Here is a 20,483-nt window from a genome sequence, read left to right as displayed (position 1 = left end):
CAGCCAACCTTTGTATGCATATTGCTAAAGCTGAAGCATTCTTACATGTGTTTTCATATGTTTGGGGTGATTTACAGAAAGCCTTTTGTGTACACGAATAGAAAACAAAAATCTTATACATAGCCTGAGGCAAATTGGAGTCTGAAGCATGATCGAAGTTCACAACTGAATCACATGTTGAAATCACATGCCTTTCATGGAAATTCAATCCCTCCATATCCCTCCCTCCCTCCCTCCGGAGGTCAGCAACAGAACCTCCCACACATGGAAAAAAAAATACAGGCAATGTTTTCCTTCCAGGCAAGCATCCAGAACCCATGCCTCTTTGTTAGCTCAGTGGAGTGTAGAATTTTTTAAACAGCTTTCTGGTTCATGTTTTCTTGTTGAGAAGCCAGCCTAAGGAAATATCTGCAGGAATATGAAGATTCTGGGTTTGGAAGCCTTGTTGCCCCATTATTTAGGCTGAGAAGGGTGTTGTGACTAGAGAGTGTGCTCAGAAATCCAGGCTCCTCAGCAGACACGCCTGCTTTTATTGCAACACTATAGTCACAACATGCCATTCTTCTGTTAAAAATATGATATTTTCATGCCATACTTTTTATCGCTATGATTGTTGAAAGATAATTGGGCTAATCATCAAGCTAGTACAAGACTAGTAGCAATAAAAACATTAAAGTACAATTAAACGTAATCATTCAAATCTTATATATGGGTTAACATGTTACTGTCATGTCAAAAGTCATTTTCAACCTTTTTGCTGATCCTGCCATGATGGTCCTTGTTCAGGTACTTCCTGTTAGAAGATGATAATGCTCTGCCCTATTTTGCCCCCATGTTGTCACTCTGGTTTCGAATTTTCAATACACATTACAGAGGCTTGCTCCACTGTGGTAGCCATCAAATAAATGCTTCCATACACTGTAGATCAGTGGTTGTTAAAGTGGTACTGAAGTCATTCGCTGATATGCAGCGATTATATAACAGAACTGTCATAAATCTGTCAGTTGTAATGTAATCTGTGCTCAGTCATGCGCAGCTCAGACCACATTTACAGCCCGCTCTGTGTGTGGCTGCGATGTGACATACACGGGAATGATGTCACCCCCACCCAGCCTTTCAAGCGGCCAAAGATACGATACCCTGAAGGAAGATCGGGTGAAGATGGAAGTACTGAGGGAGCCGTGGCAGGAAGGCGCTGAAGGGCTCCATTTTCAGGTACGTCTGTCATAATGTGCTAGTATGCTGTGTATACTAGTATATTATGACTTAAACCTGCAGGGGCCCATGTTTTGAACATTTTTGTGGCAACTTTATTACCACTTTAACTGATTGCCTGCCACCCTATAGCACAAATACTGCTACAGGGCTGTGCAAAATCATGTATATATACACATGATTTTGCATTTTCAGGTAGGGGGCTCACGTGGGGCTTCAGCTATCAATCACTGGGTCCTGGCCGGTGATTCCCCGCCAGCACCCACTCAGTATCACTGAGGTGGAGATGTCTATAAACAATAGGATGTCTATAAACAATAGGGACAGTAAACAATATGTAAACAATAGGGTGTAACAAAGGTATAGCGAGCGCTACAAGTAGGTTAATGTAAGCAGCTGAAACACCAAACAAAGGTAACCAAAAAACCTTTCAGTAATCAATAAAGGGAGAAGGATAGGTGCAGCGCTTTGAATCAGAGTGCAAAAAGAATGCTCTAAAGGTATATATATATATATATATATATATATATATATATATGTACAATAATAGACAGTGCGCTAATCAATAGAAGTGTTTACAGCACACACACAGTCCACATCCCAAATCAATGGTTGTAGGAAGGGTGAAAAGAATCCTAGGAGCGTATAGAGTGCGCACTCACCAGAAGTGCGTATAAAATACGCATGTAGAGAGATATACTCTTCAGAATGTCTCTGGCATCCAGGCTCTGGTCAGATCGCACTCCACACCATCCTCTTTGGCACCGTGAAGAGCAGTAACCCGGATTCACCAAATGGTAAGGGCGTCAAAGATACTCCTTAGTCCAAAAAAGGCACTGTGGGAGATGGTGCTCTCAGGGAGAGCCCAATAAAGGATGCCACATAGTGTAATGCTGTTTGACTTAAATTTATTTTAGTCAAAGCAAGTAACAAAATCTTTACTGACCATAAAATGTTGGCCACATATAGTGGCTAGATGTCCATGAGCTGTAGCCCCCCCCCGACGCGTTTTGTGCGATGCACGTTTTCAAAGGGCGCAAGGCTTACAGCAGGACATCTTACCCCATCTATTTATGCACAGAAATGGCAATCGCGCTAGTCACGGCGGCCATTTTGCCAGCGTTTCGCGCATGCGCAGTACATCGGCGACCATTTTGCCGTGGATCACTAGGGAGAATACAATTGTTTCCCCTAGTGTCCATTAAAACCATACAAGGCGGCGCTGTATTACAGATAGGAGTAAGCCAAATCTCCTGTCTATCTTCTAGTCATGAGCACAGATCACCGACTCATGACTATATATATATTGCTATTATTATTTAAAATTTAAAATAAGCATTTAAAAAGGTATTGGTTACAAATAAAGAAACCCATCTTCTAAATGAAGGAGTAATTTGTTATGGTATATTAGTATTGTGTGTATGCATATATAAATGCATGTAACCAAGTTTGTATAATAAAAAATCGGAAGCAGTCATTTCTTATTTAGCTTACCATTCAAATAAATATTAATAAATAATAGCATAAAAATTATTTTGCAAAAAAATACTAAAAATTCTGCGACTTAATGAATAATTATAATGATATAATAGTGCTCCTTTTTTTCCACAAATGAAAGGTTTCTACCCATGTAGAAAGTGCATTACCTGCACTAACAGCAACTTTACTAGTAGGCATACAAGTTTTAAGTCTACAGCAAATGGTAAGATTTTTAAGATTGACGATTTTATTACTTGCACGAGTAAATATGTAGTTTATCTAATACAATGCCCTTGCCACTTACAATACATAGGGCGAACAACCAGACGTTTGAGAGATCGTTTAAAAGAACACGTTAACAATATCAGAAAGGGCTTTAAAGATCACTCATTATCCCTCCATTATAAAACGCACCACAACAAAGATCCATCATCATTAATATTTATGGGTATAGGAATTATAAACGCACACTGGAGAGGACAAAATAAAAAAAGAGCGATCTCACAACTAGAATCTAAGTGGATATACGAACTTGGTTCCCTATACCCTAATGGCCATAACATTGAATTGGATTTAAATTGTTTTATTGATGACAGCTAATGTGCGTTTATATTGTCCCAGTATTAATGATACTCATGTACTGTATGTGGTTGATAGTGTCCAAATATCAAAATATCACCACACTTGTCATTGCGTATTCTATTCTATCCTATTTTATATGTTTTTAGATAGTTTTTATTATGTACAATATTGTATTATCATGTACTAATATTGATGTTTTTGACCTCTTCTGACCATATGAAATGGACTGATTTTGGATGTATTATACTGACCTAGTCTTTTAAATTTATACTTAATAAAATATATGAGATTTTAAATATATTTATATTATATTATTCACATCTATTTTATTGCAATAGAAATGGCCATCGCACTATTATATCATTATAATTATTCATTAAGTCGCAGAATTTTTAGTATTTTTTTGCAAAATAATTTTTATGCTACTATTTATTAATATTTATTTGAATGGTAAGCTAAATAAGAAATGACTGCTTCCGATTTTTTATTATACAAACTTGGTTACATGCATTTATATATGCATACACACAATACTAATATACCATAACAAATGACTCCTTCATTTAGAAGATGGGTTTCTTTATTTGTAACCAATACCTTTTTAAATGCTTATTTTAAATTTTAAATAATAATAGCAATATATATATATAGTCATGAGTCGGTGATCTGTGCTCATGACTAGAAGATAGACAGGAGATTTGGCTTACTCCTATCTGTAATACAGCGCCGCCTTGTATGGTTTTAATGGACACTAGGGGAAACAATTGTATTCTCCCTAGCGATCCACGGCAAAATGGCGCCGATGTACTGCGCATGCACAAAACGCTGGCAAAATGGCCACCGCGACTAGCGCAATTGCCATTTCTGTGCATAAATAGATGGGGTAAGATGTCCTGCTGTAAGCCCTGCGCCCTTTGAAAACGTGCATCGCACGAAACGCGTCAGGGGGGCTACAGCTCATGGACATCTAGCCACTATATGTGGCCAACATTTTATGGTCAGTAAAGATTTTGTTACTTGCTTTGACTAAAATAAATTTAAGTCAAACAGCATTACACTATGTGGCGTCCTTTATTGGGCTCTCCCTGAGAGCACCATCTCCCACAGTGCCTTTTTTTGGACTAAGGAGTATCTTTGACGCCCTTACCATTTGGTGAATCCGGGTTACTGCTCTTCGCGGTGCCAAAGAGGATGGTGTGGAGTGCGATCTGACCAGAGCCTGGATGCCAGAGACATTCTGAAGAGTATATCTCTCTACATGCGTATTTTATACGCACTTCTGGTGAGTGCGCACTCTATTCGCTCCTAGGATTCTTTTCACCCTTCCTACAACCATTGATTTGGGATGTGGACTGTGTGTGTGCTTTAAACACTTCTATTGATTAGCGCACTGTCTATTATTGTACCTATATATATATATATACATATATGCCTTTAGAGCATTCTTTTTGCACTCTGATTCAAAGCGCTGCACCTATCTTTCTCCCTTTATATGTAAACAATGCAGATCTCATCTCTCCCCGGTCAGCTCTAGCACACTGCTTAGTATTGCTCTGCATTACAGTGAAAGATACAGTTAACCCTTTGATTGCCCCAGATGTTAACCCCTTCCTACCCCAGTGTCATTAGTACAGTGTCAGTGCTTTTTATTAGCACTGGTCACCGTATTAGTGTCACTGGCAGTGTCAGAATGCCCACCGCAGTCCCGCTTCAAGTTGCTGATAGCCAGCATTACTAGTATATAAAAAAAACACAATTCTAGTATATATACTGCCATTTGGAGACACTATAAAACTTTCACATAAACCAATTCATTTACACATATTGGTATTGTTTTTTTTAGCAAAGACATCACTTAAATGTATGATGAAATTTAATTTTTTTATAGGATATGTTTTATAGCAAAATGTAAAAATGTAGTATCCCCCCCCTCCCCCCTCGCTTTGACTGCATGTTATCTCTAGCCTCCTTTTTTTTCCCCCCTTTCATCTCTTCTAACATTCTGCTAACTTTGTGAGTAGTACTGCTTAGACCTTGAAGAAGGGGACATGCCCCGAAAGCGTGTCCTCAAAATTGTATGTTAGTGCAAATAAAAAAAGTATCAGGGACAGTACTCAATTGTTTTTTTCTCAAAATTGTCAGCCTTTTAGTTGTTTATAGCAAAAAAATAAACATTGCATAGGCAAATCAAATACCACTAAAAGAAAGCTCCATTTGTGGGAAAAAAAGGACATAAATTTAATTTGGTTTTAGTGTTGCATGACCGTGCAATTGTCAATTAAATTAACACAGTACTGGATCGCACAAAATGACCTGGTCAGGAAGGGGGGGGGGTAATCCTCTGGACGGCAAGTGGTTAAGTTATGAGTGAAATATGGTTGCCACCTCATCCCTAGATTGTAAACTCTAACGGGCATAGATCCCTCTGTTTCCTCTTGTACCAAATTGTATTGTAACTAAGGTCTGCCTTCATTTTGTAAAGCGCTGCGCAAACTGTTGGCGCTATATAAATCCTGAATAATAATCCCTTTAAAACCGGACACTTAGTAATTACACAGGTTCTGTGGCTGATTGAGATGTTAATTAAACTCATTAAAACGAGCCTCCGAACCTGTGTAATTTATATATGTTCGGTTTTAAAGGGATGAGGTGGCAACCCTAGAGTGAAAAGGGGCTTCAAATGCGGCCCCTAGTATCAGCAAAGGGCCACACAATGTCCAATGTATGAAATGCTTGAGAGGACTGTCAGAAACTGAGGAAATTAAGTTGGGGATATGCTGCAAAAGACAATACAAAACTAAGAACATGTTACATGAGGCTAGTAGAGATCTATGCTATTACGTGAATCATTGTTCCCAATACAGACTGCTGAGGTCTGAGGGTGGCACATCAAATACCAAAAGGACCACAGGTTGGGCACCAGGGTTCTACATAGTAAGTGGCTGCAGGAGATCAGCAGCACTGAGATGCAACAAAAGTTTGAAAAAAAAAACCCCAAAAAAAACAAAAAATGGTGTCACAACATGCATTTTGTTTAGGGAAAAATAAAATGTGCTGCCCAGTGCTTTAGAAAACAAAGTGTTGTTCAGTTAGGCTAATTTCACATGGATCCACCACAAAAATGCAGAGGCTTTTTTATATCATGCTTTCAAAAAGGACACGCGACTTAACTGCACCAAAAAACGCTTCTCAGAGGTGTTTTTGAGGTGCTTTTCGAGGTGCTTTTCATGCGGTTTTTAGGCACTTTTCACGTGTTTTCCATTGATTTCAGTGGGAAGAGGCATTTTTTGGGCATTTAACTCCCCAAACATGTCCCAAAGATGCTGCAAGCAGGAGTTTTTACACCGCAAGCACAATGCCTCAGTGTGAAAACACACATGGATATACATTCACATACATAGGGAAGCGTTCTTGAGCTTTTCAGACACTTTAATGTAAAAACGCTTCACAAACTGCTCAGTGTGAACGTAGCCTTAGGGTTAACAGCCAGTTCATTCAGGGGCTTGGTGCTTCCCATTGTTCCTTTGCAGCACTGGCCTTGCATTGAATTCCCACAAAGGATAACACCATCAGTACAGAAAACGTTCTTCCATATCTGTACTATTAGTTTCCACCCTCAGTCATAAAAACTCACTTTAAATTGCTTCCACTCCATTTGCATCACTTTGTGTACATTTTGCAATAGAGAAATGAAAGTTTGGGTGCAAGAATCAATGTGAACAGTTCGATGTTCTATAAAATGTGTGTGCACAAAAGAAAAATGCTGCATTGATTTTTCAGCATGCTGGAAAATCTGTAACTGTAATTAAAGCTGATTTCTCTTTCTCCATTCCAAACCTTTTCCTGCACATCATTTATAAAGTGCACCCACATGAGGCAGCATCAGCCACTGAGCTGAAAGTTGGCACATTTCCGTACAGCCTGTTCAGAACATTCTGGAAGCAGTAGCGGCGTCACACAAGGGAAACAAAGAAAGAGGCCGCCCTTCCCCCACACAGCAGCATGACATAAGCAGGCAGATGGAGAGGAGCTAACCCTTCCCAACACACTTCACAGAAAGATGAGCTGACAGATTAGCCCTCCCCCAACATGCACACTGAAATCAGCACAAAGAGCTCACTACACATAGAGAAAACAACAAAAACCCAGTGAGCGTTCTTTCCCATCCCCCCACTTGCTAATAATTGACTTCCTCATTCAGGAGCAGCACAGAAAGCTTAACCCTCCCCCATTTATAGATGGAAGCATGAGCAACGCAGCCTCTCCCTTGTGACACCCATGAGACTTGTAGACTGTGCAGGCTGCCACGCCTTCTGCTAGAAATTCAGGAAAGCAGCACATGGCTGAGCTGAGCCATACATGACAAAACATACAAATGGAGAGCAGGACCCTCTAATGGGCAGCTCTTGTTTGCTCATAGGTTGCAGCTGAAGACTTCAGTAAAAGATGTGTTTGGTTGCTTAGCAAACTGCAATCACACAATGACCTAATGGAAGGGAGACATTGCTGCCAATATGAATAGTGGTGGGCAGAATGACAGCAAATCCAAGCAATGAGAGCTCTAGCATTACAAATATACAAAAATGCTTTCAATGCATAGAGGAAGAGAACGTGTTTGTGGTGCATTTGCAGCATGCTACTGATAACAGTGACTATTATTCTCTGATAACGTTGCAGGATAGAGAGTAACCTATTTTTTAACTGAAAATGAATCTGTTCCGGTGGTGTGCGCTTAGTCACACTGTTCAGCATAGTTGTAGTTCAATCAACTCGATTTTGCACTTGTGTCGTTTGTAAGGTTTTATATAGCATCTTTTTTTTTAAATAAGAATGTGTGCTTACATGTTTGTCTTCCATGAACACATTACACAGGTTCTGAGGCTAATATAATGCAGATAAGGCACTGAGTGAGTTTAATTGCCACCTAAATCAGCCACAGAACCTGAGTAATAAATGTTCCGGTTTAAAGGGATGAGGTGGCAAACCTTATTTAACCACTTGCCCTCCAGAGGACTTACCCCCCTTCCTGACCAGGCCATTTGTGCAATACTTTAACTGACAATTGCTTGGTCACGCAACACTGTACATAAATGAAATGTATGTCCTCCCCCCCCCCCCCCCCAAATAGATCTTTCTTTTGGTGGTATTTGATCATCACTGCATTTTTTATTTTTTTGTGCTATAATTTTGAAACATATCCAGTAAAAAATTTTAAAAAAATCAAATGTCTTCATAAATTTAGGGCAAAATGTATTCTGCTACATGTCTTTGCTAAAAAAAAAAAAAAAGAAAAGCCCAATACATGTAAATGCGAAAAACGAAAACCCATAAGTGAACAAAAAAACATGCTAGTGCAAAACCAACACAAAAAAGTGCACTTAGGGGTGTGCTTTGTCCACCCCCCGAAGGGGTAGGATCTCTACCCTGATCCCCCGGGGCATGAAGCTTCTGACAGGGACAAGGTTCCCATGTGGTCCACCTAGTCAAAAGACCAGGCGGACCCCGTTCCTTGTGGCTATCCTAAGCCAGCCACCAAGTACTTGGTAAGGGGGCTCTCCCGAAGAGAAAACCCCTAGGGACAGGGGAGGAAGCAACCAAAAGGCCACACATCCTCCCCCTAGACTTCAGGGTAGGCCAGAGGACCCACACCCTACCATCTGTGAGAAAAAAACACACAAGTGAAAAAGTGACAAACAGTGGGAGAAAAATAAATTAAATAAATAAAAATAAAAAAGTGGCCGTGCAATTGTGCACTGGCTAGGCCCTGAGGCCCGTAGCATAACAATTGCCCTGGACTTAGCCAAAAGGCCTAGCCCTAAAAGGCGCAGTGCAGGAAAAGTGGTTATAACTGTGACCATGTGCACGTTTCACACTTGGGATCCCACCCCAATGTGTTACTAGGAGCACCCTTGAGGTGACCACTCTCAGGGGGCACAGTAAATTAATTGGTTTACGTGAAAGTTATAGTGTCTACAAATGGCGGTGTATATATACTGGATTTTTATAAATTTTTTTATACCAGTAATGGCGGCGATCGGCAACTTATAGCGAGACTGCAGTGGGTATTCTGACACTGGGTGGAAACTAACTGCCACAGACATCCCAATGACACTAATACAGTGATCAGTGCTAATAGAAAGCACTGACACTGTGCTAATGACACTGGGCAGGAAGGGATTAACATCTGGGGCGATCAAAGGGTTAACTGTGTGCTATTTAACATTATGTGCTATGTGTGTTTTACTAGGGAGACATGCTACTGTGTAGAGAAATACAAAGCAGCATGTCCTTGCTGGCAGGAGAGAGACCTGTGTTGTTTTCTCACATGTCTCTCCCTTGTCAGTTTTACACGGTGATCACCAGGTGCTAGTGGGAAATCTCTGTCTGGGACCCGGTGATTGACATCCCTAGCCGCTAATAGTGGCGTGGGAAGGGCGAAGTGCATGCACCCCCTACCTGGAAATGCAAATCACATATATATGTGATTTTGCGCAGCCCTGTAGCAGTAGTTCTACTATAGGGTTGCGGGAAAGCGGTTAACTTTACTTTAAAACAAACACACAACTAGCCATACACTGACAGATGTTTGTTGCTCAGCCTACATGCTGAACAAAGATAAAATTGATCAGATTCTTCTGTCCATGCTATACAGGCAGGATTGATGAATCTCCCTCTGAAGCTATTGTATACTGGCAGCTGTCAGAACACCTAAACAGTGGCTGCATCTGATTGGATACCACTGCTGCAATTTTCCAATAAAAGGATGCCAAGCAGGTGGGGTGTTGACAGAGACAACCATAAAGAAAATTTGGTTTATGAGGAACAAGCTGATCTTTGATCTGTGTATGACCAACTTTAGAATGATTAAGACCTCATGCACACTAAGGGTAAAAAAAAATGCCTGTTTCACAGACGTTTTGACTTTTTTTTTTTTTTCCTGCTTCTAAATGTCCCTCCATGTTAGCCTAGGTGTCCATGCACACATTTAGAGGCAGAAAAAAGCCATAATTTGCATGTTCAGAGAGAAGTGTTTGAGCAGAAAAAACATGCATTCTAAAAGGCCAGAAGAAATTATTATTCTGGCCAACTGAATGCATTTATATCAAATGCACAGAAATGATTGGGAAAAATGTGGCTTTTCCAGTGTTTTTAAGCTGCTTTTCCCTTGTCCATAGGAGCACAGTGTGCACTAAGCCCAATAGCAGTTTGTTTAAAGGAAAACAAGGTTGTCATCCTTATAAACAGTCTGGAAGTGGATTTGATGTTCCCACCCTCACTTGAAAGATGAAGACAGTTTTCTAATTATGGGCAACAGACTTTTCTTTCTTGCAGTTTTCCAACAACCCATATGAGGGGAAGTTACCAAGACTGGAGCAGGCAGAATCTGGAGTATTATTATTATTATTATACAGGATTTGGCTGTGTATGGCAACCAATCAGCTTCTAGCTTTCATTTTAAAAGCTTAACTGTACAAGTTGAAGATAAAAGTTGATTGGTTGTCATGCACGGTTGTTCCAGATTCTGTCTGCTCCCGTGTATTTTGTAAACACTGTTGTCATATTCAAAAAAACTGCAAATATTTACATCCATAAAAAAAGAATTGTATGCTAATCAAAATTTGTTTTAATGAACCCATGTTTTTTTTTTACTTGTATTACATCCAGTTCAGGTGACCCATTAAACACATATATACACATATAATTTATACATGGTTTTGAATATTTAATCCTAGCACCCTAAAATAATAACAGGTCTTATTCTAGCTGTGACTCAATAAAGAGCTGAAAAAATTGTGTCTCATCAACAATCATTCCGACTGTAAACAGAACTTTACATATTAGCTGTGATCTTCAGGCTATTTGTTCTTGCAGTGACAATCTCTCTTTGTTTAGCAGGAAAGAACACACAGCTGCTGCCTTACAAGCGGACAGAGCTGGATCAGACCGGTTTCAACCAGTTCAGGCTAGTTTATCAGCTTAAACAACCGCAGCAGCCACCTACAATTTCAGGAACAGACTCTAGCAGCATGCTGAAGTGGAACAGGATGGAGCTGCTCTAAAGCTGGCCACACATACAGCAATTTTCTAGCAGCTTTGAATCAGTTTTCGATTGTAAAAGCTATAGATCCAAGCAATCTATCAACAGCATTGCTTACATTTATAGCAAAATAAAAGTTGGTAGGGTGTGTTGATTTAATGAATAGTTTATATAATTAAAAGCTGCATGAAAGTGGTTGAAATTGCTAGGAAAAGGCAACATTTTGTTTTCATGATGTGGAACAAAATAACATTTTTTTTCTAGAACTTTATTAGAAATGTAAAGTAACATACAAAAAAATTGCCAGTACATTGACATAACATAAGAGAATTTCTGGGTTGACAAGCCCCTACGCATAGCTTCAAGAGGAGAGCATATATCGTATAGAAACATAAAATAACATTTTCACGATATGGTGCAAAATAATGCCGACTATAATATTGAGGATTTTGTTTTTATATTTGTGTATTGTAAAGAGCCCTCTACTGCTTGAATGAGAACCTTTATCTCGTATCTCTATCTAATACTTAGAAGTCACCTATTTATATTATTTATTTATTTATATATATATATATATATATATATATATATATATATATATATATATATATATAAATTCTGCTGTCAGGTACAACAATAAATAATAGCAGCCTGCACAAAGAGTGATGATACAAACTCTAAAAAATAAATATAAGTGCAACGCTTAGAGTAAACAAGTGATAAATAATATAAAACCTCATCTGCAATCTCATATACAAACCAATATAATATAAATGAAAAATCCCATAAAAAGTGAAAATCCAGGGCTATCCTTACAGACGAAAAAAGAATCTTCCAAATTAATGTGAAGCAAAAACGGAAAAGCTAGACACTTCCACCAATCAACCACCGTGCATAAGATTGGACCCTTACCAAATGGTGCGACTACCAGTTAAGGCATGGTCAAAAAGGCTTCAAATCAATCCACGGTTACGGTATGCATATCCTGAATAGCATGGCTTCTCCCAGCATAGCATCTCTCCAGGGTCAATATCTCCTCTACACGTGACCAGCAGCAGGGGGAACTCTAAGATGTCTTATGCTGGCCATAGATGGATCGAAATTTTTGCCGGTTTAGCAGGGACTGGGGAATTTACATCCACATGTAGCTGTTCCTGTTCGGCAGAAGTCGATCAGGAATGTTGGAAATCTTTTGCAGCCGCTGATCAGTGTATTCTGACAGTGGAAAGTCCTGCTGTCAGAATACAAAGTCCCAGCAGGGGAGATTTCTCCATCCACCTTATTTGTGTGAATGGTGGAATCTGTTTGCTTGATTTTTTTTTTTTTAAGTCCACTGGGTGAATGAAAAGAAAAAACAAACTTTTTTTTACATTTCTTCAGTTATTTTCTGGTTTCCAGGCCTAGGGAAATGATGTCATACATCCCAGGAGTCTTCAGGATGGGTTTTCTCAGCTATGCACAGCCCCTCCGCATGCATGCCTGAGCTAACACAGCTGGATTCCAGGAAGTAAATGCTACGTGAATCATCTGCCCTTACTCGAGATGGCTACAAACAAAAATATTGGGGGGAAAATTACTTTGAAAATCAACCCCATAGTTGGATGGGTGGTTTTTAGTAAATCAAACACTGGTGGATGGGTGAGTTTCCATTGAATATTAATAAATAGCGTTTTTGGTTTGTGGCACTCAGATGTAATGTAGTTCCACCTTAAGGTCTCCCTGCCTGATGTATTGCTTCTCTCCCCATACAAGTCCATACGAATTCAAAGCCAGAATCTAAATCTAAAAAAACACATATTTCCTGGAGTTTATAAAGAGTTGTGCAGACTTTGCAAAAGTGTCTCGTGTTCTAAATGTGGTGCAGAATGTGCCAAATTCATATACCTGTCTACAACTAATTGAATTTGGCTGTACCAATTTAAGCCAACCATACATGGATTGAAATTTGACCTGATCAGCAGGGAAAAGGCAAATTTCAATCCATGTGTGGGCACTGTGGTTGGGTATTCTTCAATTAGCGCTGCAGGGCATAGTCATCATCACTGATCAGTGCTTTCTGATGTCAGGGAAGTTTCCCCACTTTCAGAAATACAGTAGCTCATTGGGGAGAATTCCCCTAGCCACATTAATTGTATGGATGGGTTGAACAAAAAAAAAAAGTGACTCATGTATGGACTGCTTTACAATGCACGTGGACAATTTAGCAAAATCTGTCTGTGTCAGTTTCTCCCTCTGTATGCTAAAAGAGAATTGGTCTTCATTAGTTCCACTTTTGAAAGATATGAAGTATTGGTATTTTATTTTGAATGTGGCGCATTCTTTGTGTCACAGTGCAAAAGTGGTGCATTTTAGAACTAGGTAATTTGGTGCATGAGTTGCTGTCAGAACCAAAATTGTCACAAATGCTACACGAACTAGGCACAATACATTAACAAGAGTGATTACCGCAAGAAACGTGGTGCAGCATCCTTATGGAATTTCCCTCATTGCATTTACCCTTCAGACCCCACTGACACAGGCCTTGTCAGCAAATGTTGTCCTCACAACTTCTCAAAGTGCAGAACAATGTGGACCTAAACCACCTCACTTTACATCACTTACAGTCATCATTCACAGCTATACCTATAGTAAAAATAGAGGCTGGTTTGGCTTATTCTCTGTAACTAAAACTGTCCTGCCACTGAAAAATGTTACATGCTTTATTATCTGCAGTTTCTTCAGGCAGGAGTAACCCCTGTTTAAAAAAATATGCAGGCTTTTCATGACTGAAGAGACTTTGTCTTTCTGTCATACTGCAAATGCTTCTTCCTGCCTGTCAGCAATTTCTTCAAAGTTTACAATGAGTCACACTTGTGCAGCTCAATGTACAAACTGAGAATGATTCTCTGCTGAAACAAAGTAACTCGCATGCAAAATCTAGAACAACATTTTCCAACCAGGGTTGGAAATTGCCTGAAAGTTGCCCCAAATTGTCAAAAAATTGTCAAAAAGTTAGATCAAGCCTGCATTTTTTTTCAAACAAACCACATGCTTTTATTGGGGAGCATTACAACCTTGGGCAACATGCAGGCCAGATGTTAGTGTCCTCAACACTGATGATATCATAGGTTGATAAGAAGGACTTTGGGCAGTTGAGGACGTTCTTTTTTTTTGCCCACCCCTCTCCATCGGCATTGGCGTCACGTTGCCTGAATTAAGGAGAGTAAATGAAGAAGAGAGATGCTAGTCAGTACCAGTGTGCAAAGATATATTTGCTTTGTAAAGATAAATCTCTAATATTGTGTATACTAAGTCTGTTGAAGCTGTTGTATTATGTAAAGCTATTAGTTTAGTTTTTTACATTTTAGAATAGGGTGCCTTTAACTTTTGCATCATTATAAAGAAACCCTTGACCTAAAAAAGGTTGAGAAACACTGATCTAGATGACCAAAGACTCCAAATTCACAAGAAGACAGTGGAGATGGAGGCATTGGTGATGTAGGGAATCACTTTTCTAGTTAAGTGTGCCATAATGTGCAAATACAGTGGGGCAAAAAAGTATTTTGTCAGCCACCAATTGTGCAAGTTCTCCCACTTAAAAAGATGAGAGAGGCCTGTTGGCATCATAGGTAGACCTCAACTATGAGAGACAAAATGAGAAAAAAAATCCAGACAATCACATTTGGAAAGAATTTATTTGCAAATTATGGTGGAAAATAAGTATTTGGTCACCTACAAACAAGCAAGATTTCTGGCTCTCACAGACCTGTACCTTCTTCTTTAAGAGGCTCCTCTGTCCTGCACTCATTACCTGTATCAATGGCACCTTTGAACTTGAACTTGTTATCAGTATAAAAGACACCTGTCCACAACCTCAAACAGTCACACTCCAGACTCCACTATGGTGAAGACCAAAGAGCTGTCGAAGGACACCAGAAACAAAATTGTAGACCTGCACCAGGCTGGGAAGACTGAATCTGCAATAGGCAAGCAGCTTGGTGTGAACAAATCAACTGTGGGAGCAATAATTAGAAAATGGAAGACATACAAGACCACTGATAATCTCCCTCGATCTGGGGCTCCACGCAAGATCTCACCCTGTGGGGGCAAAATGATCACAAGAACGGTGAGCAAAAATCCCAGGACCACACGGGGGACCTAGTGAATAACCTGCAGAGAGCTGGGACCAATGCAACAAAGGCTATCATCAGTAACACACTACGCCGCCAGAGATTCAGATCCTGCAGTGCCAGACGTGTCCCCCTGCTTAAGCCAGTACATGTCCGAGCCCGTCTGAAGTTTGCTAGAGAGCATTTGGATGATCCAGAAGAGGATTGGGAGAATGTCATATGGTCAGATGAAACCAAAATAGAACAGTTTGGTAGAAACACAACTCGTTGTGTTTGGAGGAGAGAGAATGCTGAGTTTCATCCAAAGAACACCATACCTACTGTGAAGCATGAGGGTGGCAACATCATGCTTTGGGGCTGTTTTTCCGCAAAGGGACCAGGATGACGGATCCATGTACAGGACAGAATGAATGGGGCCATGTATCGTGAGATTTTGAGTGCAAACCTCCTTCCATCAGCAAGGGCATTGAAGATGAAACGTGGCTGGGTCTTCCAACATGACAATGATCCCAAACATACCACCCGGGTAACGAAGGAGTGGCTTTGTAAGAAGCATTTCAAGGTCCTGGAGTGGCCTAGCCAGTCTCCAGATCTCAACCCCATAGAAAACCTTTGGAGGGAGTTGAAAGTCCGTGTTGCCCAGCAACAGCCCCAAAACATCACTGCACTAGAGAAGATCTGCATGGAGGAATGGGCCAACATACCAGCAACAGTGTGTGCCAACCTTGTGAAGACTTACAGGAAATGTTTGACCTCTGTCATTGCCAACAAAGGATATATAATAAAGTATTGAGATGAACTTTTGATATTGACCAAATACTTATTTTCCACCATAATTTGCAAATAAATTCTTTCCAAATCAGCCAATGTGATTGTCTGGATTTTTTTCTCATTTTGTCTCTCATAGTTGAGGTCTACCTATGATGCCAATTACAGCCCTCTCTCATCTTTTTAAGTGGGAGAACTTGCACAATTGGTGGCTGACTAAATACTTTTTTGCCCCACTGTATGCTGTGCATTCCTTCACATTATGACAAAAAGCACCTGAGAGTCCAAAATGTTTTATTTTTTTCTGGCAGTTTTATTACACTTTGATTATTGTAAGAAAACAATGGCCTGTGCATTTTGTCTCTAGTACATTTTGGCCTTGTTTTGCTGATAGAAACTGGCAAGCAGCAGGACAGTTTTGCATAAGCAGAAACAGAGACAGTCCCAACAAACCTTTGACCATTTTCTATTTACTGGTCCCATGTGTCGCTGCTACCAGGAAAAGGCTTTTTTTTCTGAATTGAATCATTGGGGTGCTGCTGCTGTATGTAAACCAAGCTAATTGTAATACAAAACTTCTGCAGCATCTGTGAATGTTCTCATTTTTCCAGGTCATGGTATAGATAGCAGTAGTTAATTATTTTCATCTGGACCTGTTCTGTAAACTTGAAGATGTTTAGTAGGTTCTCCAAGCCACCTTTTGAGTTTCAAAGAGTGTCAAGGATGGGGGGTGAGTTAAAGTGGATTTCCACTTTTGCAGTCATATTTGGAACACTCCTACTATATTTATGTTATGTGTTCCCATTCATATAGTATAGCTTAATTTTTTTTTTAATTTCTGTCTTTCTAAAAAAAAAAAAAAACTATATAAAATTAATTTGGGTACAGCATTGCATGATGGAGTAACTGTCAGTCAAACTTTCACAGTTTTCAGCCAAGAAGTGTATAAAGTGGGAGGGACTATATCAAAACATCCAGAAAATGAATCAATGTCCATTCAAAAGGATGCTATAATCTTTTTTAAAGCACATGAATGTTTTATTTGAACAAAATATAATTATTATTAAACAGGATTTATCTAGCGCCAACAGTTTGCACAACGCTTTACAATATAATAAAACATGTTTCATAAAAAACATAGGCTGATACAGGATTTAAAGATTTTTAATTGCCACAGAATTTCATTCTGTCCACTACTTCATATACCATAGGACAATAAATAAGTCTTATTAAAGATCAAGTATCTCCAATGATACTGGTTAGTCACATGCATGGGGAAAAAAACCACACCAAATGTTGTGAAAAAAGGCTTTTTTTTACAAAATTGGGTGCTGTTTTTTCCCCTATGCATGTGGTTTACTGATCCAACAAAGCCATAATGAGACTCCATTACTCAGGTTTGGCCCCTTGAGTCCTCTTGGAAGATATCCTTAGTGTTAGGATTCACTTATGCTGAATATTTGTTACTTGGTACACCCATATTTTTACCTGCTGTTGCCTGACCTGTGGCACTGAGTTTTTAGCAGCAAGCCCCTTTTTTGAGCATTCTTTGTATGTTATTATTATTATTATTATTATTATTCAGGATTGATATAGAGCCAACAGTTTGCTCAGCACTTTACAATATAAAGGGAGACAATACAGTTCAATACAGGGTTAGGAGGGTCCTGCTCCTTGGAGCTTCCAATCTAAGAGGGAGGGGCTGATGGTACAAAAGTTAATAACTGTGGGGATGAACTGATAGGAGAGATAGAAGATTTAGTAGCTGAAGGCAGGATAGGCTTCCCTGAAGAGATTTCAGTTTTCAGAGATTGCTTAAAAGTGGGCAGAATAGGCAATAGACGGATAGTGTAAGGGACCGCCCGGCGACACCACTAGCACTCTACTGATCAGGCTTCCCCAGCGCACGGAGTCTAAGCCCCAGAGTACTTGTTCACCAGGGCCCCTGGTGGTGGGGATGGACTTGGAGTACCCCGGGACCAGGTCGTGACTACTGAGGATACCCGTCAGTGGTAGGGGTATTCGCCAGGGGCTCCCACGGGAGAGAGCCTGATATGAGGAGGTCTGGAGACCCTGTTGAGAGGGATGGATGGCTGAGCAAGTGCAAAGTCAGGCAGGCCGGGTCGGTAACTATGGGGATGGTGTGGTACAAAGCAGCGGGCAGAGAATAGTGGGTCACACGCCAGGTCATGTCCAATAGGGGGCATCCAGGAGAGAGGTCAGGCAAAGCAAGGGTCTGGGCAGGAGAATACAGCAGGGTCAGGCACAATCTGGGTCAGCAACTTACAAGAAACAGGTTCGCAATACAGGACACAGGATAAGACCAGAAGGCACTGAATGACAGCTCAGGGCCATTTAAATATCCCGCCCTGCGCTGTCATTGGTGCCAGGCGTGCGCCCGCGGCCTCTACTGCGCATGCGCGAGCTCGATCGCCGTGGTCGGCCCAGCCCTAGTGCCCGTGTCCCTGCACAGGGCGGTGCACTGCGCCTGCGCCGAGACCAGCACCGCGGCGATCCCCGACATTGCCCCCCCCCCACGGGCAACCTCCGGATGCCCACCCGATCTCTCCACCACGGGTGATCACGAAGAAACTCCCGGACAAGTCTAGGCGCATGAACATTGTGGGCTGGTTCCCAGGAATTATCCTCAGGACCATAGCCCTTCCATTTAATTAGGAATTGGGTCTGGCCCCCCCTCCTTCGGCACTTCAGGAACGTTTCCACCTCAAATTCTTCTTGTCCTTCAACCGTTATGGGCTCCGGAGGTCTGGATTCTCGTTCTGGGAAGGTATCTGGAATCACTGGTTTAAGTAAGGACACGTGGAAAACTGGATGAATTTTGAATGTTTCAGGAAGGATAAGTTCATATGCCACCTCGTTGATCATTCGGTTCACACAAAAAAGCCACACAAATTTAGGTCCCAATTTCTTCGAGGGACATGCATTCTCAAGTTGGTTGTTGCCAACCATACCTTATCCCCAGGCTGCAGCACCAGGTCCCCCCTTCGTTTCTTGTTAAACGCAATCTTGTTGTCCTCCTGGGCCCGAGCAATGGCTTCCTGTAATACCTTGTTGTTTGAGGAAAAGAAGGTTAATGCGTCTTGTGTTGCCAGAACTGGGCATTCAGAGACCAAATCAGGGAGAAAGACACGGTGAAATCCGTAGTTAGAAAAGAACGGAGATTGCCCTGTTGCTGAATGGCTTGCGTTGTTATATGCAAATTCCGCCAATGGTAAAAGTGGTAACCAATTATCCTGAAGGAAGGACGTGTAGCAACGCAAGTATTGTTCCAGGGTCTGGTTGGTCCTCTCGGTCTGTCCGTTGGTCTGAGGGTGGAAAGCAGAGGAGAGGGATAACTTGATATCCAGAGCCTTGCACAGGGCCCTCCAAATTCTAGATGTGAATTGGACCCCTCGATCAGAGACAATGTCCTCTGGGACTCCATGTAGTCTTACAATTTCTTGGATAAATATTCGCGCAGTCTTGGATGCTGACGGAGTCTTCCTCAATGGTACGAAGTGAGCCATCTTCGATAATCGATCAACGACCACAAAGATCGCGGTGTGTTCTTGGGAAGGTGGGAGCTCAACTATAAAGTCCATCGCGATCCTTTGCCAAGGTCGTTCGGGAATCGGCAAAGGCTGCAGCAGTCCCCAAGCCTTGTTCCTCGATGGCTTGTTTTTCTGGCAGATGGTACAGGATCTTACATAGAGCTTGCAATCCTTGGCCATGCTCGGCCACCAAAAAGAGAGTTGGAGAAGCTCCAGGGTCTTGGCTGGGCCAAAGTGTCCTGCCATCGGGTGGTCATGGCAATGTCCCAAGACAAGGGTTCGGACCTCTTCAGGAACCATGATTAATCCTTCCTTCCATAGGAGTCCCCCCTTGCTCTGGAGGGACACCCCAACTGGAGTTGACGCGGCCGTGGATGCCTCCATTAACTTGGACCGAAGGTCCGTCTGGAGCGCCAAGAAATTTCCTGAAGACAGAATAGTATCAGGTACCGGTTCTTCTTTGGAGTCCTCAAACATGCGTGATAGTGCATCAGGTTTCATAGTTTTAGATCCGGGCCTGTACGTGATGTGAAAAGTGAACCTGGAGAAGAACAGTGCCCATCTCGCCTGTCGTGGGCGTAAACGTTTGGCAGTCCTCAGGTACTCAAGATTCTTGTGATCTGTGAAGATCAAGATGGGGTGTGAGGCACCTTCTAGCAGGTACCTCCATTCTTTGAGTGCTGTTTTGATGGCTAACAATTCCCGATCGCCGATATCGTAATTCTTCTCGGCTGGGGTAAG

General features: G+C 41.1%; 1 long non-coding RNA gene across 1 annotated transcript; it reads left to right on the top strand.

Moving 5' to 3' along the window:
• Nucleotides 1-1,042: 1,042 nt before the first annotated feature.
• LOC149454169 (uncharacterized) lies at nt 1,043-11,468 on the top strand. The gene is made up of 2 exons (XR_016314355.1): nt 1,043-1,215; nt 11,173-11,468. It is a non-coding gene; the product is annotated as an uncharacterized LOC149454169 (long non-coding RNA).
• The last annotated feature ends 9,015 nt before the right edge of the window (nt 11,469-20,483 follow it).

The sequence above is a fragment of the Staurois parvus genome, unplaced genomic scaffold (genome assembly GCF_062004578.1).
Source record: "Staurois parvus isolate SC_StPar_1 unplaced genomic scaffold, SC_StPar_1.0 ptg000436l, whole genome shotgun sequence".
NCBI lineage: Eukaryota > Metazoa > Chordata > Amphibia > Anura > Ranidae > Staurois > Staurois parvus.
Note: the sequence above shows the minus strand (reverse complement) of the source record. Positions and strands in the feature narration are given on the sequence as shown.